A 25,920-nucleotide genomic window follows, 5' to 3' on the forward strand; every position below is an offset into this window, starting at 1 on the left:
GGAATGTGCTTGGATAGGACCGTATACGTTTTTAAAACCAATCCCTTAATGAGAGCAAATATTCCTTTTTTATTTTTCCTACGGGAAGAGAGGGATTGCCTCGAGGTGGGGGAATCCTAAACGTGATAAAACTGAGTTCTTGTCATATTCTTATGATAGGAAACAAGGACTGTACTTAGTAAGCGGCACGTATTTTAGTAAGTCTGGATCGCAAGGACCAGACCCCAGGTTTTAAGTTTTCCTAAGGAAGAGAGGGATTGTCCCCAGGTTGAGGAGGAATCCTGAACGTGTCAAAAGAAGTTTCGAATCCAACAATACATGCCTTTTTGTCAGTCTGTTTCCTGCATCTATAACCTCTTTCTTGTTCAAACTGGACCTCTAAAAAAAAGCTACGTTTCATTAGTAGTAAGGCAAGTTAGAAGTGAGTTATTCTTTCCAGGTGAGGGAATCACATGAACGGTTCAAAATGAGCTTGGGAAAATAAGATACCTAGTGGCGGATCTTGAACTATTTATCAACTTCGGTCAAGGTTTAAATAAATTTTTAAATCTTATAAAACTTACAAAACTAAAAATTATTAAATTCACAATATATCTAACTAACAAAAATAATTAATGAATAGATGAATACAAAATAAATTCCAAATAAAAATAGATCCCTCTCTTTTTTTGACGTGAAACATTGACATCGATCTTATAAATGAAGCTCTTTATTTTGTTACTTCTACGATAATAAGTGGTAATTAACTGATTATCATTATTTTAAATTCTGCTCACATACTTTAAACAATAATAATTATTAACCAGATAAGGTGAGTAAATCAATGGATAAGAGATTTCACACAAAAATGAAACTTCTTATTTTGGTATGTCCGTATTCCCCTAGGTAAAATACGATTGTGCTCCCTCAAAAAAAAACTATACGGTTATTTTAATTGAACCTAAAATTTGTCTTAGTGTTAATTTTTGTCATGAAAAGAGTACTTAGGCCCTGTTCTTTTGAATTGAAAGTGTCTGAACTGAACTGAACTTAATGGAGCTGAACTGAACTGAACTTAACTTAACTGATCTGATCTGAACTGAACTGAAATAATAATAAACAACAACAACAACAACAACAACAACAACAACAACAACAACAACAACAACAACAACAACAACAACAACAACAACAACAACAACAACAACAACAACAACAACAACAACAACAACAACAACAACAACAACAACAACAACAACAACAACAACAACAACAACAACAACAACAACAACAACAACAACAACAACAACAACAACAACAACAACAACAACAACAACAACAACAACAACAACAACAACAACAACAACAACAACAACAACAACAACAACAACAACAACAACAACAACAACAACAACAACAACAACAACAACAACAACAACAACAACAACAACAACAACAACAACAACAACAACAACAACAACAACAACAACAACAACAACAACAACAACAACAACAACAACAACAACAACAACAACAACAACAACAACAACAACAACAACAACAACAACAACAACAACAACAACAACAACAACAACAACAACAACAACAACAACAACAACAACAACAACAACAACAACAACAACAACAACAACAACAACAACAACAACAACAACAACAACAACAACAACAACAACAACAACAACAACAACAACAACAACAACAACAACAACAACAACAACAACAACAACAACAACAACAACAACAACAACAACAACAACAACAACAACAACAACAACAACAACAACAACAACAACAACAACAACAACAACAACAACAACAACAACAACAACAACAACAACAACAACAACAACAACAACAACAACAACAACAACAACAACAACAACAACAACAACAACAACAACAACAACTTTGTGCCTGGCCGGGTTGTTGTTGATGCTGCTCAACGTAAGTGTGCTAAGTATGGGGATTTGTGTGCGGCAGCGGGTTATGGTTTCCTTCCCTTCTCTTTCTCATCACTTGGGGAGTTGGGTTCGGATGTTGTTGCCTTGCTCAAGCGGATCCAGAAATTCTCGGTATCTCAGGATGCGGGGGCTCGGGTGGCCGCTTACATTTTTACTAGACTTAGCTTTGCTGTTGCTAAGGGTGTGGGAGCCCAGCTTGTTTCTCGGCTCCCCACCAATTTCATGTAAACTTTTGTTTTTCTTTTAATGATAGCTGCGCGCATCCTTCTAAAAAAAATAATAATAATAAAAAAAAAATAATAATAATAATAACAACAACAACAACAACAATAATACAATAATAATAATAAATTTTTGTGACACCTCCACATACCAAGGTGCCTTACCAGGACCACCCTAGCATGAGAGACCGTCACCATCTCGGTTGCCCGAGGTTAGTATATCAAAGTTACCAATCCAAAACAACATTTATTAAAGTACGAATAGTTAAATGATTACATGTTCCAAAATCCAAAGACCAAAATGAAAGTTACTAAAGTTCAACAACTACAACTGAATAGTAAAACTCATGATAGCGACAACTAGACACGAGTGATGACTCCCCATCTCATCCCCATATATAGCTAGCAAGCATCATCACCTGTCACAATCTGCCGACCATTCCCGAATGGATCACCACAGATTTTATAAAACAACAACGGGGTCAGTTACTGTATAATCAAAGTAAGACAAGTACGAAAAGACGAACAACTGATCATCATCCACCTCCAACTCCAATCACAACAAGTAACCGACTACACACTAAAGTGTGTAGCCCTGCCAGTGGGGGACCGTAGCCGTACCCACCTAAACCCCGCTCATCAACGAGCGATAACCCTATTCATTAATGTGCACATCCCCTCCTGTGACGGGTTCCACAGAGGGCGAATCTAAGGCGTGAAGCCACTCCCGTAAGTGACTCCACTCAGCTGAGGACGCACCTCGCGAACATCACCATCAACCATCACAACTCCAACACTCAACTCCAAATCAACAATCAGCAGATAATCACAATACAATCTTAAATCAATTAACAGTAAACCGAATAGGGAAACCCTACCTTAGCACAACTGCAATGAGACAAATACGCAAGCTAAAAAAGCTCCTCTACGAATTCCTCACCTAACACAATCACATAAATTCCAATTACCATATGCAAAACCCTTTTCCCCCAAATCAGAAATTAGGGCAAATCCTAACAGATAAACCAATGGAATTAATGAAATCAAAGACTTACCGACACCGACGATGCAAAGAATGATGAAGAACACTCACTAACGATCCACGCACTTGAGAGAGAGATTTGGAGAAGATTAGAGTTACGTTGAAATGTTTAGGTTTTGTAAAAATGATTAGAAACTGTTTATTCACGATTATATAACTCTAATCCTTTCTAAATCAAACTGCGGAAATATTATCCGTCAGACCGGATACTCGGTCGAGTATAGAGTATACTCGGTCGAGTATTCTCATACTCGGCCGAGTATTCCTGGGCAGTAAATTGTCCAGAAACACACGACACACCTACTCGGCCGAGTAAGCCATATTCGACCGAGTAACAGACTTAGGAAAAACCGTAGTAATACATATTTATAATAAGATTATTCATTAATAATAATAATATATTAATATAATCTAATAATAATCTATTAAGATATATAAAAAATAAAATAGTAATATAATAATAAATACAATAACAATAATAATATATTAGTAATATAAATAATATCATTATTAATAATAATATAATATATAAGTAATAATAACTAAAAAATTTATATGATAAGTATAATATAATAATAATATAATAATAATAATATAAATAATAATAATAATAATAACAATAATAATAATAACAATAACTTATTAATCTAATAATATTAAATATAATAATAATAATAAATATTTATAATAATATTAATAATAATGAATATATTAATAAATATTATAATAATAATAATAAATAATAATAATACTACTAATATTGTCATTAATCATAATAATAAATAAATATATTAAATATAAATATAAAAATAAAAACAATAATAATAGTAAATATAATAGTAATAAAATAAATATAATAAATATAAAAAAAATATAATAATAATAATAATAATATAATAATAATATAATAATAATAGTAAAAAAATTAATATAATAATAATGATAACTATAAGAATATAAAATAAGAATAATAATATTAATGTTGAAATAAATTAATTTAAACTAAATTGAACTGAAATGAACTGAATTTATAAGAACTGAAATTAAGCCCAAAAGAACAGGGTTTTAGTGAGACAAATCAACAATGGACAAAGTGGTTTGGAAGTGGGTATGTGGAGGCTGCCCAAAAGCTATTATATTTTGGCCCACGTTCAGCTTAAATAAAATTACTTGGGACAAAAACTAGGGTGGGCTAGGCCCACGTTCATAAACGAAGATACGCCACTGCGCATTAGTTAAACTTTCGAGTATACGTGATATCTTGAGTTGAAATTTATAAGGCTAAAATGAAGAGAGTAATATAGCTAAAATAAGAGTAATTATTAACAGAGTAATTATTAAGGAAGTAATAAAGCTAAAATGAAATAAAAAATAGAGGCCGAAAGAGATGGGGATTGGAGATAGAAATAGGGAAATATAGTGTAATAGTTACTCCATTAAAGGAGTAATTGTTCCCTACCTCTCGCCTCAAGTAATGCATTACCTCTATATGGAGGTAATAATTCCTCCCTCGCCTCCTCTTTCCATCCTTCACAATCACCACTAACCACCAATCTCCTTCTATTTCTTCTTATTTTAGCTCATATTACACTCTTAATAATTACTCTCATTCCAAGCAAACCCTATTCTCAGATAATATTAAGCTCCTACAAAGTTGCTCTTACTCAAGTCTCCTGTTATTTTGGTTCTTCTTTTTCATATTGGGGTGTCTCACTGATTTGTTGTCCTTTCTATTTTAAGAATGAACAATTTGATCAATTACACTCAATATATATGTTCCACTTGTCATTTAGTAATTGGTCACTTCCTCTTTCCTTGATCTTTGTGCCAAAACCAAAGGATAACAATTTACCGGAACGGGGGAGTACTTCGTACAAACAACTAGAAAAAAAACACATACAAAAAGGAAAAAAAGGATAGATACTCCCTAAAATATGTACTCCTTCCATTTCGATTATTTATTTACCTATTTTATTTTAGGGTGTCACAGTCAATTATTTATCTTACTAGTTTAGGAATGCTTATGAATGTTATGATGAGAAATTTGATCCACTTATCGGACGTCATTAAAAAATACTCCTTCTATCCCGGTCATTTATTGTCCTTTTCCATTTTTAGGTGTCTCAGTTATTTGTTGTCCTTTCTATTTTAAGAATGAACTCGATGAGTAATTTGATCATTCTCATTCAATTTGTTCCACTTGTCATTTAGTTATTGGTTCTCTCCTCTTTCCTTGATCTTTGTGCCAAAATCAAAGGACAACAATTGACCGGGACGAAGGGAGTATTGTACAAAAGCTGAACACTCCGTAATCACTTGAATAAAGCACCATTTATACATATAGATACAGTAAGTGAATTATACATCTGATGTAGTACATCAGATGGTATAGTTTTTGAGTATTAAAATAAAGCTTTTGAGTTTTAATCTAAAATTTTTGAGTTTTATTTTAAAGTTTTTGAGTTTATTTACTTAAATCTATATATAACATTATTAAAAGGCTAGCCTAAAAAAGCCACGTAGACAATGCCACATGGGATGAAAAAAAGCCACGTATGCAATAACAATGTGACTTGGCAAACTAGTATGACATGGATTATCAATTTATTATTATATTGCATCAATTTAATTCACTTATTTTCTTTATAAATCCATCCATATTCCATTAACTTTAAACTTAATTAACTAAAAAAAACTACAATAAAAAAATACGCATTAATTATAAGCTAATAATTTCAAGATATTTCATATGGAGTAGTATTATATGTATTTGAAATAAAAAAATCGAATACATGAAATTAAGAACGAAGAAGAATAAATGAAGTTGAAAAAAAAAAAATTGTACCTATACAATATAGTTAAAAGGCTACTTAAAACATTTAATTTTTAATCCACATATCGATTTTTTATTGGTAAATGCTAATTTATCTATATTGATACTTGATTATTTATTTATTTATACAATATTGAAAAAGTCTAGATTATGTATTAAAAAGTTATCTTTAAAACTGTCACATGCTTATAAGTAAAAAAAATTAAAAAAAAAATATTAATTGCAAACACAAAAAATAAATTAATACAAACTCTTTACTTTCCTCTCATAAATTTGGTTATTAATCTACTTATTTATTTAACCATTAATTTCTTTTATTTAATAGGATGGTTTTTTGGTTTTCCCTCACCATCATTATAATTTGTAGTTATCATAATTTTTTTTATGTCCCTTTTAATTCACAAAATCGTTCCTCTTCCCTCGAATAAATTGTTGAATTTAATCAATAATTAATAACAAAAAGTTTCCTATATAACTATTATAACAATCCTAATTTTCATTTTTATTCAAAAAGTTGGTAGGTAAAGTATGCATACATAGATAATTAAATGAATTCTTTCACTTTTTATCCTTATTATGTTTTAAATTTTTTAATAGTAAGAAATGTTATTTAGTTATTGTTTTTGTGTTTGTATTGAAATTTCAGGAAGATGACATATTCAATTATCAATTACATTGCATGAAGTCTATATTATCTAATTAAAAGGATAGCTTAGAACATTCAATTTCATTTCACATGACTTTTTCACACCCCATTAATTCTTATTCATATTTATTGATTATTTAATTATATTGACAATATGACATGCATGAAATAATAATAATTGAATTTATAAAACTATAATCTATTATTAAAAAGTAAGCCAAACTATCTACCATCATCTGAATGTCATATTTCAAATTTCATAAGATAATTTCTAACCACTCTTATGCAAAGTGGATTTTGTAAAAAAACAAAAAATAAATAAGAATATGAATAAAGCAAATCTTTTACATTCCATTTCTTCTTTCCTCCATATTTATGTCTATATTAAATTTCATAATAATGAGAAAAATCTATAACTCAATAATCTAAATATAAAATATATAAATCTAATTAAAAGGCAAATAAAACTAACTATCATCATTTACATGTCATATTTTAATTACATAATTAGACAACATCTTAAATAATTCTCTTGTAAAGTGGATCTTGTAAAAAAAAATTATAACAATAATAATAATAATCAAGCAAAACTTATACATTCCATTTCTCTTTATTTCTTATTAATGTTTATATTAAATTTCATAATAATGAAAAATGATGCTCAAAAGTCGTGAACCTTGATTGATATTTATGCCTATATTAATTTTGATAATAATGAAAAAGGATGCTCAAAAGTCATAAAACGCATCCTCAATTTTTTATATATTTTTGATGGAAGACAAAATTTATAAGCCAAAATTTTTCTTATCTCTATCGTCAGTAGAACTAAATGTATCATTAAACTTTCCTATTATTCTATCAACATCAAGCCAAGTGTATTAAGGTTTTAAAATTATTAACTAATTTATTTACTTTTTATGTAAGTTCCATTGGGTTATGAAATGTTCATCACATTTTTAATTTCATTGTTTGTGTTTGTTTTGTTCTCATTTAGTGGATATCCACTACTACAGATACAGGCTATAACAACGGTAAAAAACCGTTGTTATATAAAAAAGCGAACGTTGTTAAAGCGTCCGTTGTAGAAGGTTTTAACAACGGTTGGTTTACTTAAGGAAACCGTTGTTAAAACTATTAACCACGGTTTTATGTATAAAAACCCGTTGTGGAAAGTGTGACTCAATTTTGGGGGGAAAGTTATAACAACGGGTTTTAATATACAAAACCGTTGTTATAACTAAAGACAACGGGTTGTTTTAAAATAACCGTTGTTGTTTGTTCTTAAAAAATAAAAAAAAAATTAAATTAAATATTACTAGATGCATGCATAATTACGGCTGTTAGAATTCGATGCATGCATTATTACCGACATCACTTTGTACATATGAACGGATAATATGGAATGAGAAGGGTTAGTAATAGGATTTGAAGCAAAGATTATTGAGAGATATGATGATGATTATGGCACAACTTCCTAACATATATATTAATTAAAAAGCAATTAACTCAACCCACACATTGCTTAGTATAAATACATTGCATATCTCAACTAACATTTCCATTATCTCATATATTGATCTCCAAACTCTAATTGCTAAAACAAACTCTACTTAATCTTTCAAATCAAACTCAAAAAACTCCAACAAAATGAATGATTTCATCCTTAAGACTCTTACCATGATCGAGAACAACAACAACTTCATCCGCCTGGTTCCTCCATATTGAGGAAAGTTTCAGAGCTACCTTGCGGATGCTCGATCCGCATCAAGCACGCCAAAGAAGATGGCTTGACGGAGCAAAGAAGCGATTGCGGCTATATGACGATATAGCAATCACAACGGAACCTCAAATAGCCAAGGAGGAGAGGACGGATACGATAGAGCAAAATAAGATCCTCCATGAAAATATAAGAATTGCATTTTTACATATGTAATTTTTTTTTTTTAATTTATGTATTTATAAATATATATATATATATATATATATATATATATATATATTAATTATGTTTATCTTACTTCTTCATCTTGCTTCTTCATTGTTTTACTAACTAATTATGCGAACAATACTTAAACAAATAATATAATGGTCGATAAAAACACATACATGCAAAAGAAATAAATAGAAAAAGAAAATAATGACGATGAAACTAACAGTGACGGCGAGATTTACCTGATAAATACAGAACGTAATAGACGATGAAATCACAGTGACGGCGAGAAGATAAAGCGACGATGAGAAAGAGAGAAATAGAGAAAGAGAGAAAGAGAGTGTGTATGTGTTTTGTGTTTGTTTGTCTGCTTTGTGTTTGTGTTTGTGTATTAAGGGTTGTGTTTTTGTGGTCAGCAGACTTCTGTTTGTGTGGTTTATAGTATGGAAGGTATTGACAACGGTTATTAAACAACAACCGTTGTGAAATAAGTTTTAACAACGGTTGTAAAAAACACCCGTTGTTAAATAAGGTTTAACAACGGGTTTCAAAAATAACCGTTGTGATTACTTTTCACTAACTTTGCGCCAATTTTGCGCCAAATTATTAACAACGGTTGTGCATGTGTGACCCGTTGTTAAAACTAATAACAACGGTTTTTATAACCATACCCGTTGTAATTGATTTTAGTAAAATTCGCGCCATACATTCTACAACGTCTATTGTGATTTTCGTGAATAATCGTTGTTAAAGGGGCGTTGTAGTTGCCTGGATTTGTAGTAGTGATCAATATTTGTGGTGTTGAGCTATTCAAATGTAATACATACATCTCTACGACTTCATTCTCATTCCCTTTTTCTTTCACTATTTAAGAGTGTTCCGGGCGTAATTCCGGAGCAGATATTCGTTACCACCCGTTGCTTGTAGAATGATGTCTTGAATTGAATCCTTCTTGTCTTTATCGTTCCTCTCGGCCTCTCCTGCAACAATGAACGAACTGAGGGCTTGGCTTTGTGCCAAGCGTACTCACTCCGACGCTCAAGTCAGTAACTTAGGGATAAGTTTTTCCTTGGCTAAATGTATATTGTAGAGAGAGAAGGAAAATTATACCAGATGAATAGTGTTTCTTAGGTTAAGTTGTGTGTCCTTTCCTCAATGAAGGTTGAGGAGTATTTATAGACTTTCACCTTTTGTCACGTAGTGGCCAAGTGGCCAAGTGGCAGGCCGGCGAGCCCTGTTGACTCACCGCCGAGGGGTCTTGGATGTGAGTACGCGGGTATGTGCCCCGGCTGGCAAGTTGCCATGCCGAGACCCAGGCCGACAGTAGATGGGTCGCATCGGCTAGGGCCGCCTAAGCCGTTGACTTGCTATGGATATCTTTGACCTTGCTCAATATGTTGACTTGGTCGGATGCGAGAATATGCCCCATCAATTTGCCCCCCGCGTAGTCTATGCCGTGGTATGGGCTCCGATGTACGTTTGAGCGTATATTCTGCGCAAGTAATTTTGTGAAAAATTTTCTCAGACGGCTTCTTCTCGGCGGCTTCTTTTACCTCGGCCTGGTCTTTTCTTAGGCCGTACCATATCCCCCCTCCGCATGGATGCGTGAAGGGCATCCGATGTGGAAAAGAAAGTGACGCTGGCCGAGACCAGGGTTGAGAGTGCCGGTTGTTTTTGATTGCCCCCGGCCGGCGCTGCTTAGCTTGGTTGATCATGTGGCCGGCGGAGAACAGATGCTTGGGAATTTGTTGAGGAAGGTGAACAGGCGGAGAGATACGAATGGGCGTGTTGAAGACGCTTGGTCATCATTGCATTGATTGACATCCCGTGGTCGCATGTCCGACACGTGTCTGCTGCGGCCGATTGGTTGACGCTTCATGGGCATTCTCCGATTGGTCCTTCTTCATGGGCTTTTCCCTATAAATAGGGCGGTTATTCCGTGAAATTGGCCACCAATTTCATTCTCCAAAATTTTCTTCTCTCTAAACTTTCAAAGGCTTCTTTGTCTTCTATTTCTCGAGTTGTTACTCCGTGAGTGTTTTTCTTCAAGGTAAACAAACAAACTTCTTCACTTTTTATTTTGTTAAATAATTATTGCTATTATGTCTTCTCGACGCCGGGACTAGCACTTCAGGTGGGGGTTCCCGTCGCGTTTTGATGGGGAGGGGATACTAGACGCCATCCCGATAAGGTTTGGGGGCCCTAGGTCTCCTTCTCCCGTAGTCGATCCACCAATTTTGGAGGAACGGGAGGATGAGGGTGACGATGCTTTGATGAGGATGAGGGGACTCTTCCGGTGGTGGGAGGTCTGTCTATTCCGGATCATGGCGAGCCCCGCACGACGGGTCTTGACCGTGCTTGGTCCCATAAGTTCGCCAGTTGTTCCGGCGAGACATTTTTCGGAGGCCATTTTTCCTTCGGTGAGGGGTACAAGATCGTTATCCCTAAGAAGGGTCAAAGGTCTGTTGCCCTCCACCGGGTCACACCGGTGTGTACATCGAGCACTGGAGTATGGGTCGGTTTCCTCTCGAATAAATACGTCGTGGCCATCATCAAAGCTATGAACGTCGTGTGGCCCAACTACATCCGCCATGAGGACGATAGTTGGCTTTGTGTGGCTCTCTCTTTTTTTAGGGGGAGGTTCCGACAGTCAACTTATTCCGCCGCCTTCATCATCTACGGCCGTCAATCGGGTAAAGTGGGTTGGTATAGCGTGCGGCGAGCCGAGCTTCGTCTCGTGTCCAAACTTACTTCTTGCAAAGACTGCAACGGCGATGGGTGTATGTTCAAGTCTTGGAGGACTACCCCCTGCCCCGGTCTTTCCAGAGCCCTGTTTACTTGTGGTGTGAGAACCGGGAAGAGTATGAGGAGTGTACTTCCCGGGGTAAAGTTAAAATGGACGCTTGATGGTCCCTCTTCGAGGATGAGAAGCGGGCGTCTGCAAATGTTTAATGCTTTGAGAAGGGATGGCTGCCCCCGACTCGATTATTCTCCGGATGAGCTGCTCCGCCACGTCGGCCTCATACCGGCCCTCGGCCCGGGGTGAGTGGGGTCGGTGTGAGGCCCATCTTTGCCTCGTTATGCTCTTGTTTCGAGTTACATTTTACTTCTTCTATGTAACCCTTGTTTGATTTCTTGCAGACCGGTTTGGCCAGATCTCGTGCGAGAGGACCTTGGAGAGGTTGGGGCTTGACAAGGACAGGGAAGGTCGTTAGACAAAGATCCTACGGTGACTTGCGTGATCGTAGACCGTCTCCCAACGAGCTCATGGATAAGGAGTCAAGTCACCGGATCCGGCGGCGGCCCAGGCAAGGGTTCTCGGGGGTGTGCCAAAGAGAACAAAGAAAGCAACGTCCAGGTTGGCGGCGGCGTCTGGGCCAGCTACCTCTTCGACCCCAGGTGGTTCGAGAGCTGTGGAGGTCATCGAAATCGCTGATGGGGCGGTGACCGTTGCTAAGGTCCTTTCTCCTCCGAAGAAGAGAAAAGAGCCTCCGTCCTTCCATCGTTGCCGGGAGAAGATCGACTCACCGCCCTCGAACGAAGAGGGTCCCGGACGCACGGATCTAACTTGTGGTTCGGATTTAGGTGGTTCGTTGGACATCCCCAGCACGACCGGCTTTCGATGTGTCAATGCATGGTGACATGGATGCTCTGTAAATTTTTTGTAGATCCTCCTTCGGCACGCCGCTCTCACCGAACGAAAATAGGGAAGCAGCCTGAGAAGGCTATTGAGAAGGCGGGTGACAGAAATGTCATCGTTGACTCCTCAGCCCAGCAAATTCCTGCCTCCGAGCTCGTGGCAGAGGGTGTGAAATTGTATAAGAGGCTGGCGAAGTGGACCCAACAAGCCGGCTCCTACATCACGGAGCAGGAGAAAACCATGGCCCAAGCTGCGCCACTGATCGCGAAGCTTAAACTTGACCTCTCTGCCGCAAGGAGGGAAGCCGCGAAGGCTAAGCTGGATCTCTTCGCTGCCAAGAAGCGCGTGGAAGAAATTGAGAAGTTGCTAGCGGCCGAGAGGGCCAAGGTTGAGGAAGCTGATGCCGCCACTACCAAGATGATGGAGGAGCGGGACAGGTACAAGGATGGTTATGACGCCGTGGTTGCCAAGGGGGAAAAGTGGAAGGATCTGCTTCCACAACCAGCGGAGGCGCTCGAGGACGCGCAGTCGCCCTTGCTCAAAAAGAGAAGGATATTGCAATGCTTCAAGATGATCTTCTCCCTAAAATGTGCGCCCAATTCCGGGACCAGGCCGAGGAGGCGACCAAGGAGGCAATAAGAAGGCTCGTCCCCGAGGGCTCTTTCCCGTGGGATAAATTTGACCAGCTTTTGGACGAGATGGCTGATGCTGCGGAGGCAGCGGCTGCGGAGAAGGCGGAGGCGGCGAAGGCGGCTCAGATTGCTGAGGCCAAGGCGGCCTATGATGCAAAGGTGAAGGAGGGTGATGACAAAGCTAAAGGCACTTGAAAATGTCGAGCCCTCTTTCTCGTGCCGGCCACCGAGGGTGCCGCCGCTGGCGATGGAGGGCAAAGAACAGCATAGGGAGACGGGCGGTCGTCACCGAGACTCACCGGCGTCTCGGATAGCTTTAGGCGCTCGGGGCCAATTATTGAGCCTTCTCTCCCTGCCATCTTTTGGCGCTTCAAATCCCAAGTCTGTAACCTTTTGTGTTTTTTTTGTTTCCTAGCTTTTTGTAAAGCTTTGGTAGGTAGAGTTTAGGCTATCCTTATGGGGACTACTGTCGTCGTCGTACTCTCCTCCTTGCAATCATTTTCAATAAAGTTTTATCTTTTCGGTCCTCGGCTTGGCCGGGACTTTGATCACGAACCTTGACTTATTTTCTTGCGTTATTAATCGAGTGCCTTCGTTTTTACCGTCGGCATGGCCGAGTCAGTTAGAATGCATATCTCAACTGCGTAACGTCTTTATCAATTCTTTTAGCGTATCGGTCATTGTGTCCCCGTCGCTCTCGGCTAAGGCCGAGGTAATCGGGGTTATGGCTCGATAGCAATTCTTCTAGCGTATCGGTCATTGTGTCCCCGTCGCTCTCGGCCAAGGCCGAGGTAATCGGGGTTATGGCTCGATAGCAATTCTTCTAGCGTATCGGTCATTGTGTCCCCGTCGCTCTCGGCTAAGGCCGAGGTAATCGGGGTTATGGCTCGATAGCAATTCTTCTAGCGTATCGGTCATTGTGTCCCCGTCGCTCTCGGCTAAGGCCGAGGTAATCGGGGTTATGGCTCGATAGCAATTCTTCTAGCGTATCGGTCATTGTGTCCCCGTCGCTCTCGGCTAAGGCCGAGGTAATCGGGGTTATGGCTCGATAGCAATTCTTCTAGCGTATCGGTCATTGTGTCCCCGTCGCTCTCGGCTAAGGCCGAGGTAATCGGGGTTATGGCTCGATAGCAATTCTTCTCTTTGAGTGCTCGCCTGGTGGCAATTTTGTGGAGGGGACAAACACTCTGATGGAAAACTTTGGGGGATTCATTTGCTTGTTATGATCGTGCGTTGGGGTGTCCACAAGGGGTTGGACACCTCCGCCGCTATACAAAGTATTTCCTTAAGTTATCGGTGTTCCAATGGCTCATCAAAGGCACACCTCCCATGTCTGTCCAGTAGGTATGTGCCCGGCCTCATCTCTTCAACCACCTTGTAGGGGCCCTCCCGATTGGCCGTCGCTTTACCATGAATATTTCCTTTGTTGGTGGCAGCCGACTTCCTTAGGACTAGGTCTCCCACTTTTAGGTCCCTTTTGTGGACTCTTCGGTTGTAGGCTCTTTTCATCCGATTTTGATATACTGCCAAGTTGAGGCGTGCTGTATCTCGGCTTTCTTCGACCAGGTCTAAGGAAGCTCTCGGCCTTCCTCGTTTTCAATCAAGGTTAAAGGTAGCCGTTCAATGTTGGCACGCCGCTTCAATTGGTAGGATCGCCTCGGAACCGTAGACTAAGTGGAAGGGGGTGTACCACTGTTGCTTCTTTCTCCGTGGTCCGGCGGACCACAGGACACCGGGTAGCTCATCGGCCCACCTTCCCTTAAGGTCTTCAACCGTCTTCTTCAAACCGCTGAGGATTGTTTTGTTGGGTCGCCTCCGCCTTGCTATGTGGGTGGCGGAGAGGAGGAGTACGCAAACTTGATGCCAAGCTCTTCTAACCGATTCATTATCGGTCGCTCCAAAACTCTCGGCCATGGTCAAATACCATAACTTGGGGTAATCCGGCGAGTTATAACATTTTCCCAGATTACCTTTCGACGGCCGCCGTGGTCTTCGCCATCGCTACGACTTCAACCCATTTGGTGAAGTAATCAACGGCGACGATCAAGAACTTCCTTCCTCCGGAGGCCGTTGAGAACGGCCCTAGCATGTCCATTCCCCACTGTGCGAAAGGAAGGGGACTAAGCACCGGTTGTAGGTCTCTGGAGGGAGCGTGTATCACCGGGCATGCATCCGATGATTCGTGCACTTCTTGGTCTTTGTTCTGAATCTTGAAGAATGGTGGGCCGAGTAGCCAGCCGGCTCGGAGAGCTTTGTGGGCTAGTGTTCTTGCCCCCATGTGGTGTCCACAGATGCCTTCATGAATCTCTGTCGAAGATCGATTCTGCGTCAATGGACCGACACACTTCAAGAGTGGTCTTATTACGGATCTTCCGTGCGTTCCCCTTCGAACACCAAGTACCTGCGGCGATCCTTTTTATTTTTGCCGAGGATTGCGGTCCTCCGCAATTCACCCGTAAGTTTGTATTTCATTATCGGAGTCATCCACGTTGTCTCGGTCTCTATGTTGCCCACCATGCCGACGGTCTCGGTGATGCTCTTCGCATTCCTCGATATCTACCAAAGACGGTTGGTGACATTCTTGATGGTTGAGCTTGCAAGTTTGGAGAGAGCGTCGGCCCGGTTGTTCTCGGATCTGGGAACGCATTGGATTTGGAAAGATTTCAATTTCGCTATGTCGGCCTTTACCCTCTCTAGGTAGGGGTGAGCAAAACCGGGTACCCGATACGGTTTCGATACGGTTTTCGGGTATACGGTTTTTTGAACACCAATTTTTTGCTTCCGGATACGAAACGGTTTTTAACGTGTATACGGTTTTGCACCGATTAAACCGTACGAAATCCGCACCGAATACGGTTTTCAATTCCAAAAAAAAAAAAAGAACACAAACCGAGGTACACTCTTTGCAAAGTTTGACAAAAAAAAAGAAATAATAAGTATGATAATTATGACAGCAAAAAAATGAAGCAGAATGAGAAAAAGAAAGAAAGAAAGGCAGATCTGATTATATGCATACGCAAAAAAATGAAGCAGACGATTTTATATATGGTAACATGCCCTCGATAAGATTTATCAATGTAACAACTAACAAGTATCAACTTATTATTAATCTACTATAAGACACAAAATCAAACAACTACAATAAAATTAAGCAATAAAAGACAACAAATCTTGATAAAGTGACGATTTGAAAGGTAGATCTTATAGAAAAATAAAGAGACAGAGGAATTTTGTGAAAAGTTTGAGAGTTGTGTGTTTTTCATTCATGCGTACTTCTGTTTTTATACAATAATGTTAGCTAGACAAAACCCCTGAAACCATGCCTAAAACAAGCTATCCCTGGAAACCATGCCTAAAACAAGCTATCCCCTGAAATCATGCCTAAAACAAGCTAGTTGCCTAAATCATGCCTAAAACAAGCTAGTTACAATATTCTAGCTATTTACGAGAGATGCAAGATATTATAATAGTATGCTAATACTTACAACACATAATATCTAAGATATTATGCTAATAGATCTGAATTTGGGGAAATAATATGATTTAATTGGGGATCTGGGTTTTAAATTAGGGTTTTAAATTGGGGGAAAATGGTTAAATGGGATGTTTGATCTTCTGATTTGGGGTTTTGATTCTTTTGAATGAATGAAGGAAGGAGTGAAGGAGGGCGGAGGAGATATAAACCTTGTTGTGTTGTACTGTTGAATGTTGAATGTTGAATGTTGATTGTTGATTGTTGATTGTTGATTGTTGTACTTGTTGTTGAATGAATGAAGAAGTGAAGGAGTTAGGGTGAGGGAGGGGATATGTATTAGGTGGGTACTTAGTTTAGTTATGCTGCGTGTTTTTTTTTTTTTTTTTTTTTTTTTTTTTTTTTTTTTTTTAAAAACTTAAAACCGGGTCAAACCGGGTATACGCTTTTCGAATTTTGCTGACCCGGATACGAAACGGTTTCTAAAAAACCGTATCGGGTATCCGAAAAAAATAACCGTATATACGAAAAACCGTATAATGAGAACCGTATACCGTATCGTATCCGTATTAAAAATCCGTTTCGGAAATTTTTGCTCAGCCCTATCTCTAGGTACCTTACCATTCCGTCGTCCCGAGCCTCAAACTCCCCTCTGATTTGGTTAGTAACCAACAGTGAGTCTGTCTTCAACACAATGTGTTCTGCTCCGGCAGCCCTAGCTAGCTCGACTCCGGTTATCACCGCCTCGTATTTGGATTCGTTGTTCGAGGCCGAGAAGGTGAATTTCAAGGCGTACTCAAACTCGTCCCTGTTTGGGCTGATGATAAGGATGCCGGCTCCTGAGCTGTTCGTCGTGGAGGAGCCGTCGGTGTAAACCTCCCATATGCCTGGGTTTGGCTCTTCTTGATATGTGCATTCGGCCAGGAAATCTGCAAGTGCTTGCCCCTTTATCGAAGGTCTTGTTTTGTACTGAATGCCGAAACCGGAGAGTTCCACTGCCCATTTGATGAGCCTGCCGGATTGTTCGAATTTTTCCAAAGCTTTCTCCAATGGCTGATCGGTCAGGACCGTCACGGGGTGGGCGTCGAAGTAGGGTTTTAACTTCCTCGTGGCAACGACGACGGCGAAGGCTGCTTTTTCAATTAGTGGGTAATTTCTCTCGGCGGGCAACAGCAGTGTATGGCGACAAAGTAGATTGGGTGTTCTTTGTTTGTCCTCTTCCCCGATGATCACTGGCGGCGACTGGCCGAGGTAATCGCTATGTATAGGTATAGCGTCTCCCCAAGATCGGCTGACAGAGTTGGGAGAGTCGAAGATGAGCTTTCGGTTTCTTGAAAGCCGTGCTCTGTCCTCCCCCAGCAAGTCTTTATTCCCCTTCAACACTTTGAAGAATGGGGTGCTCTTGTCGGTTGACCGAGAGATGAAACGGGCGAGAGCCGCCATTCTCCCTGGTCAACATCATAACCTCTTTTCGATTCCTTGGTTCCTAGTCTAGGATTGCTTGGATTTTGTCTGGATTTGCATCGATGCCTCTGGCACTGACAAGTACACCGAGGAATTTACCTGCCCGGACACCGAAGTTGCATTTCATTGGGTTGAGCTTCATTTTGTATTTCCTTAGTGAACAAAATGTTTCGTGTAAATCGGCCAGTGCTCATTTGTCGGACTTGCTTTTCACAATAGCATCGTCGACGTAAGCCTCAATGTTTCGCCCTTTTTGATTTTGGAACACTTTGTCCACCAGTCTTGTATACGTTGCGCCGGCGTTTTTCAAACCAAACGGCATCATTTTGTACATGTATGTGCCGTTAGCGGTGATGAATGCGCATTTAGGCATGTCCTCCTCAGCCATGAATACCTGGTGATACCCCGAGAAGGCAAAGCTCGGATGGTGTAGCTGCCGTGGCGTCGATTAAGCTATCTATTCGAGGCAAAGGATAACAATCTTTGGGGCATGCTTTATTAAGATTGGTAAAATCTACACACATTCTCCATGCTCCCGATGATTTCCTTACCATCACAACATTGGCTAGCCACTCAGGATAAGTGCAAGGCATAATAAAGCCCGCCGTAAGTAGTTTATCTACCTCGGATTTGATGGCCTCATCTTTCTCGACTGAGGAGTTCCTCATCCTTTGCTTGACGGGGCGAGCGGTGGGAAGTACGTTTAGCTTGTGAGTAATTACCTCCGCTCACGCCCGACATCTCGGCCGCCGAGTAGGCGAAGACGTCCTTATTTTTCCTTAGCAGTCCAGGAGTTCGCCCTGAATTTTGGTTCCAGTTGACACCGAAAGCGGTTGCGGTGCGGCCTGGATCAATCTCCACCTCCTCTCGTCTCTGCTCCTTCAACCATGCCGATGGTTCGGTCTTTCTCGGACCTGGGAATGTCTTTGTATCTGGAAGGATTTTAATTTTGAAGCGCCGGCTCTCACCCTCTCTAGATACCTTGTCGTCCTATGGTCCCGAGCCTTGTACTCTCCTTTGATCTGGTTGGTCAATAAGAGCGAATCTGTTTTCACCACGACATGCTCCGCCCGGCGGTTCTGCTAGCTTGACTCCGGTTATCACTGCCTCGTACTCGGATTCGTTGTTTGAGGCCAAGGAGGTAAGCTTCAAGGCGTGCTCAAACACGTCTCCGTTCGGGCTAAAAATAACGATGCTGGCTTTCGAGCTATCCGTCGTGGAAGGGCCGTTGGTGTGTATCTCCCATACGCCGTGGTCCTTCTCGTTCTTCGAGACGAGTTTATGTGCTTCCCCGGTCCGAGATGTATATCAATGTCGGGGCCTGGATGGATATCAACTGCGTCGATTTCGCTCAAAGTGACCCGACCTATGAGAACGTTGTAGACAGACGTGCGTCGATGACTACGAATTCGGACATAACATTCTTGGTCGCACCTCCCCGCCTCGAACCTCACCGGCAACTGACCACCCCGGGGGGTACCAGACCGCCCCCGAGAAGCCGTACAACGGGTTGGTGCGGGGGCTCAAATCTTCAAACCTCGACCGAGACCGAGGAAGCATTCTCTCAGTACATAACGTTCGTGTAGGCGCCCGTGTCCAATCGTGCACCTCTTCACCAAGTGGTTGGCTATGTCCAGGTGGATCATGAGTGGGTCGCTGTGAAGAGCGATGACTCCCTCGTAGTCCTCCCGCCCGATGGTCATATCGGGGATGTTGGGAGCGGGGGTGGCTGTGTTGGGCACAAAGTTGATGGCCTGATATGGTTCATCCAGTGCCGTTTGTGCCCATGAGCGGACCCATCGTTCCGTTGCCCCGATGACAACATGAATTACTCCTATCCGTTCAAAGACGGACTTGCTATTTGACCCGCCGATCCGGTTTTGGCCTCCGGCAACATATTTGCCGAGGCTCCCCTTCCGATCGCTTCCTCAATGGCATTCTTCGGATGTCGGCGATCGTTGGTTAGGTGTCCTGTGGCCGTGGTACTCACGAAAGATCGCTCGTGTCACCGTCACTTTTTGGCTTGGGGGGTCTCTCCCACTTCTGGCCCTCGTTTTTGCTCAGGGCGAAGACCTCGGCGGCTGATACGACGAGAGGGGTTTTATCACTATACCGCCTCTGGTGGTACGTTCCCGAACTCCACTCGGCGCCTGTCGAGTCCTGTTTCTGGCAGGTTTGTCGACCGTGACCTATTATTCTCACGGCGTCGTCATCGGACCGTGACCCGTTCTTTACTCACGGCGTCTTTCATCCGGGTTGTCCTCCCGCTCTCTTCTTCTCGAGTGCTCGGCCTCGCTAGGGCCTACCCAGGTCTTGTGATAGTCTTCTACCTTGATGGCCTGGTCGGCCATCCTCCTGGCGGCATCCAAGCTCGGGCCTCCGCACTTGATGAGCTCATTTTTTAAGTCTCCCCGGGAGGCCCTTCATCGCCAAGGCCGCCGCCGGGATTAATTTCTCGAATCTGCTGGACCTTTCCATCGAACCTCTTCACATAGCTTCGTAGAGACTCGCCCCCCTCCTGTTTGATAGTTAGGAGGTCCGATGTCTCCACGGCCCTTCTCTTGTTGCAAGAGTACTGGGCTAGAAAGGCGTCTCTTAGGTCGGCGTAATAGTATACCGAGCCGTCGGGAAGCCCTTTGTACCAACTTAATTTAACAACAATAATATTGTATAAAACAAATTTCACTATTTTGTTGGTTAATTCAGACTAATTATTGAGTTACTTTTTTATTATAGGGTCGATTCGTTGAAAAAAGAAGACTATATGAAGAAGTAAAATACTAGGATAGCTTAAATAACTATATATTGGAGACTAATTACAAGATTGACGACATCAACGTGAATGACTAATAGTTTTTTTTTCCTTTTTTTTTCAAATGTATATTTTATTTTGGTATTTTTTTTTCCCAATCATTTTACCTTCGAAAAAATAGCAATATTCACCTACTTTGGCTTATCTAATTTATCGACTTTGATCTTTATGTTAACATATAAATGCCCGTAATCTTAGTACGCAATCAATGATGAATTATTCATAAGGTGAGCTTACTATATGTTTTGATATTTTATAAAATTTCAACTAATAAAAACACTAGAAACATCATATTCAAAACAAAACATCCCGTGAATTTCACGGGGCACAAAACTAGTTTTAATCTCAAAAGGTTACATTATAACTCAAAAAAATTACATAAAAGCTCAAAAAAATTTGATTTTTGACATCATAAAACTAAAATGTAATTTATAAACTCTATAGTACTCGAAAAAAATACACAAAAACTCAAAAAGTCATTAAGTATGATGTAGTACATCCGATGTACAATCCTTTTTCTCATATAGATCGGAATAGAGTTACTAATAACGTTGCTTACTAAGTCACAAAGAATAGTGTACTAGTAGTCTTTTAAGCAAATTTCTTCAATACATCAAAGCTTTAGTTGAGACTTGAGAGACGGGACACAATTGTCTCCCTCTCTTTCAATTCGAGTATAGCTGGTCTTCACTAATTTTCCGTTTTATTGATATTTGTCAAGTCACTACAAGAAAAACTAAAACAGGTGACCGAAATTTGGCGACTGATATTGGTAGTCGCCAAATTGGCGACTGATTAACAAATTAGCGACTGAAATCAGTCGCTAATTTGGCGACTGATTTTTTTAAAAAAGGAAATCTAATTTGGCGACCGATTATCAGATTTGGCGACTGATGTCAAGGTAGTCGCCAAATTGGCGACTGAAATTCAGTCGCCAAATGGCTTTCGGTCGCCTAATTTCTTTATAGAAAAACGGAGATTCCTCTCTCCTGCTTTACTCTTTCGAAAAAAAAAGGGAGGAAGCAGCGACAGGCGACAAGGCGACGAACCGACAACAACCACACAACCACACCACCACTTCCACCGACGTGGCCACCGTTCTCACTGCCTCCATCACTCTCTTTAATTAGGTTAGTTTTTTTTTGTTTAATTTCAGTTTAATTAGTTTAATTTGTTAGATTAATTTGTAGTTAGTTTGATTAATTTGTGGTTAGTTTGTTAGATTTATTTGTAGTTAGTATGTTAGATTAATTTGTAGTTAGATTTAGTTTAATTTGTGTTTGAATTAAAAGGGAATGATTAAGGGGGTTTGTGTTTAGGTTTAGGGTTATGGGTGGGGGTTTGGTCCGCCGTGGGTGGCGGTGGGTCGTGGGTGGCAGTGGTCCGTGGGTGGCGGTGGGTCGTGGGTGGGGTGGGTCGTGGGTGGCTTTGGGTGGGTCATGGGTTGTGTTTGGTGAAACCGTCTCATTATTATTAATATTAAGCTAAGTGGAACCGTCTTAATAATATTATTATTATTACTAATTAAACCGTCTTATTATTATTAGTATTAAGCTAAGTGAAACCGTCTTTTGCATTAATGGAATTAGCTAAGTGGAACCGACTTTTGGATTAAGAGAAATTAGCTATTAGCTAAGTGGAACCTTCTTTAGGACTTGATTTTGATAAATTTAGTTTGATAATTCATGTTATTGATGAATTGAGGTTGAATAACCCTGTTTTTTTTTGTTTTTCTTTTCTCCTTCCAGGGTTGTCACCGCGCTGCTGAGCACCACCGTCCGCAGTAGCTGTTGCTTCTTGTTTTCTTTTCACTTTTGCTTTTACTTAATTAGGTAACCTCCTCTTACCAGTTACCTTTTAAATTTACTAATTTTAGTTCAAATTATGCTACGGACTCTAGGATAGAAACCTTTATTATGTTGTTGAATTCTGCTATTGATTGACTTAATTAATTTAGTACCAAGTGTTGTTGTTTATCTTAAACTTTAAATTAGTGTTAGTTTGATTTGATGTTGACTTAGTATCCGTTCAAGAATTACTCATTAGGAGTAATTCTTGAATAGTCCCCATTTTGAGATTGTCTTTGTACGTTTCAAGTCATTTAGGTAGTAAACACGTACTTGTGATTTATTAATGAGGAATGAGTTTGGTGGCGATCCCTTTAATGTTCTCCGAGTACATGTATATGTGGAGTAATTATTTATTCTACAATGAGGAATGAGCTAGTGACTTGAAACGTACATTGACGGGTTTAAGTTGGAGTGATAAGGACCCCATTCGAAGATGGATTACTTATTGACAATATTTATATATTGTTTTCATATGTTTATTGTATAATGTGGAGTATAATGTGAAAATTTTGTATGTAATATTATTGTTATTTTTTAAAAATGTTTAAACTATTGTGGGGTCTTCTTTAGATTAAAATGAAGAGATGAGAACGTTCATGGATGTATGAAGGAAGATTAGACAATTCCAATAAGAAAAGACGTCTTACCGCTAGATTTATAAAGGGGGTTGACGAGTTTATTGAATTTGCTAAACAACAAGATGAATATGACTTGGTAGACAAAAAACTTAGGTGTCCTTGTGCCAAATGCCAAAACCTGAAATACCAGCTTGACATTGTAGTAGAAAAACATCTCATTATAAACGGGTTTAAGCCAAATTATTACAATTGGATTTCACATGGAGAAGCATATTCTCCAATTCATAAACAAGCTCACACCCAACAAATACAAATTGATGAGAACCCATATAGAGAGATGGTTGTTGATGTTATGGATTCCACTATTTTTAATAGTGATGACCATACAACCATTTGTGAAGAACAACCGCCACACCCACAAGCAAAAGTCTTTCTTGACATGTTAAAAGCCTCAGAAAAACCCTTGTATGAAGGAAGCAGAATGACATTGTTACAAGCCGCTTCTAGGCTAGTTACCTTGAAATGTGAGTTTAATATGCCATTTCGTGCTGTTGATGGCATTGCCTCGTTCCTTGAGAGTACATAAACAATACAAGCTTAAGAGTACATGAACAATACCGAGCTTATAAAACTGTCTTATTCAAGGTTGACTGGAAAGATAATTCTGTGGCTGGAATGAGAGTACATGAATAATACAAGCTTGTAGAAGTGAATCGTACTAGAACATACTCTAAGTATGATCCATTTATACTTGCATATCAGACTCATCAAGTGTATTTTGCTACTTATCCAAGCACAACAAATGATAGAAATCACAATGCGTGGTGTGCAATCTTTAAGACAAAGGCACGGTCACAAGTTGATACAACTTTTTTCCAAGAAGAAAACGTTTCAATGAAACACTTTAGTCTCCACCCGATGAAATCAACTATGAGGATGAGAATAAAGATGGTGAAGACATGGAAGAGGAAGAATATTATGATGTGGAAGAGAGACTGCCGGGGGAGGATGAGGAGTAGGAGGAGGAGATGAGGGAAGAAGAGGAGGAGAGGAGAGGGGAAGACGAGGTGAGGAGGAGGGACGAGGGGGACGACGACGATGATGATGATGAGGATGAGGATGAGGAGGATGACGACGACGACGATGGTGATGGGGAAGAAAACGATGAGTATGATTAAATTGGTATAATTTTGTATTCCTCAAGAGTAAATAATTAAAATTTAGAAGTCCGTATAATTTTCATTTATCATTATTTGTGTTAATTTTTATTTGTATTACTACAAATGGCTGGAGCAGGTCGAGGTAGGAAGCGTGGAGGCGGCTCAGGTTCTCGACAGAGTACGCGTGAAGAGGAGGAGGAGTTTGTGCGTGAGGATCCGATGGTGACAGACGGTGACGGTGACGAGGATCAGCCTGACGCTACCGACGACGCAGGACCACATGTGCAGATACGGTACACTGCGGATCATCGGATGATACTACCTTGAAATCAGTCGCCAAAAAAGCCTCAGTGATTTTGGCCACGTCACCCAAATTTGGCGACTAAAAGGCATTTTAGCGACTGAATTTCAGTCGCCAATTTGGCGACTACCTTGAAATCAGTCGCCAAATTGGCGACTACCTTTTCAGTCGCCAATTTCCTCTTTAGTGACGGATATGTCAGTCGCCAAATTTAGCGACCGACTTTAGTCGCCAAAATTAGAAAAGGCGACTAATGTCTGTGACTGGTATTTGGCGACTGAAATCAGTCACTAAATTGATTTTAGCGACTGACTTCCGTCACCAAAATTGTTCGCCTGTTTTATTTCATTTTGTAGTGGGTTCGATTAGGGTTCCTGCAAATTAACTTATACTTCTGACAAGTCCGAAAAAATTAACGTTCTTGTTCGAAAATTTTCTAGCGAGTCTTATGCTCGTTTCTCGCACCTACCTTGTGATGCAAAGATGAAGAAGTTTGATGAAGACGAAGTAAAATGAAGAATTGTGATTTTTTTCTTCTCGTATTCTTATGAAGAAGTTGACGAATAATGATTTTTTCTTATGTTTTTTTGTATTTCTCCAATCGTAAAGCTCGTACTACGTAGTGCCTTTACGATTGCGGGAGGGTATTAGGATATTAGGCCCATTAGGGTTAGCTTATGAGATATGACGGCTATCGTGTATAGGGTTTAGAGTATTAGGGTTCGTTCTACTATGGTTATAAATATATTATATGTGTTTCAGTCGAAACACAACTCAATAATACAAGATTCATGAAATACTTTTCCCTTTTATAATATTCTTAACAAATACTAATATAACAGAGATGGAAGGATTAACTAGATGGTGAATTCCGTATCATCAATGTGTTTAAAAGGCCAATGCAATAGTCTCACAGAGTGAAACCGTGTTTTGCCTTTCGTATTGTTCAATCGTTAATGTGTTTAAAAGGCCAATGCAAGTATGCTACTATTAGAGTATAAAATCGATCTCGAAACTCCATCTATCAGCTTAACCGATCTTGGGAGTCCAATTCAACCATTAAATTAAGTTTTTTAATTGAAGTCCCAAAATCGGTTTTTATACTCTAACAACAACAAAGGTCGGCACAAAAATAATTACCAATTAAGTAGCCTTCATTTACCGTACCTAGTGAGTAGTGAGAAGCCAACTTCCCAACTAAGTCATAAGTGTCTAGCCCACCTAGTTAGAGGCCAACTTAATTACACCGTTATACTTACCCACCGATTTTACGGAGACAATAATACGGAGTAATATTTAGGTTTTCGCATTACTTTCCTAAACCAACTGCGTACAAATGTACAATAAATAATTTATCATATGAAGAATTCCCTCATCA

This window comes from Silene latifolia, chromosome 10 (genome assembly GCF_048544455.1).
Source record: "Silene latifolia isolate original U9 population chromosome 10, ASM4854445v1, whole genome shotgun sequence".
In the NCBI taxonomy this organism is placed as follows: domain Eukaryota; kingdom Viridiplantae; phylum Streptophyta; class Magnoliopsida; order Caryophyllales; family Caryophyllaceae; genus Silene; species Silene latifolia.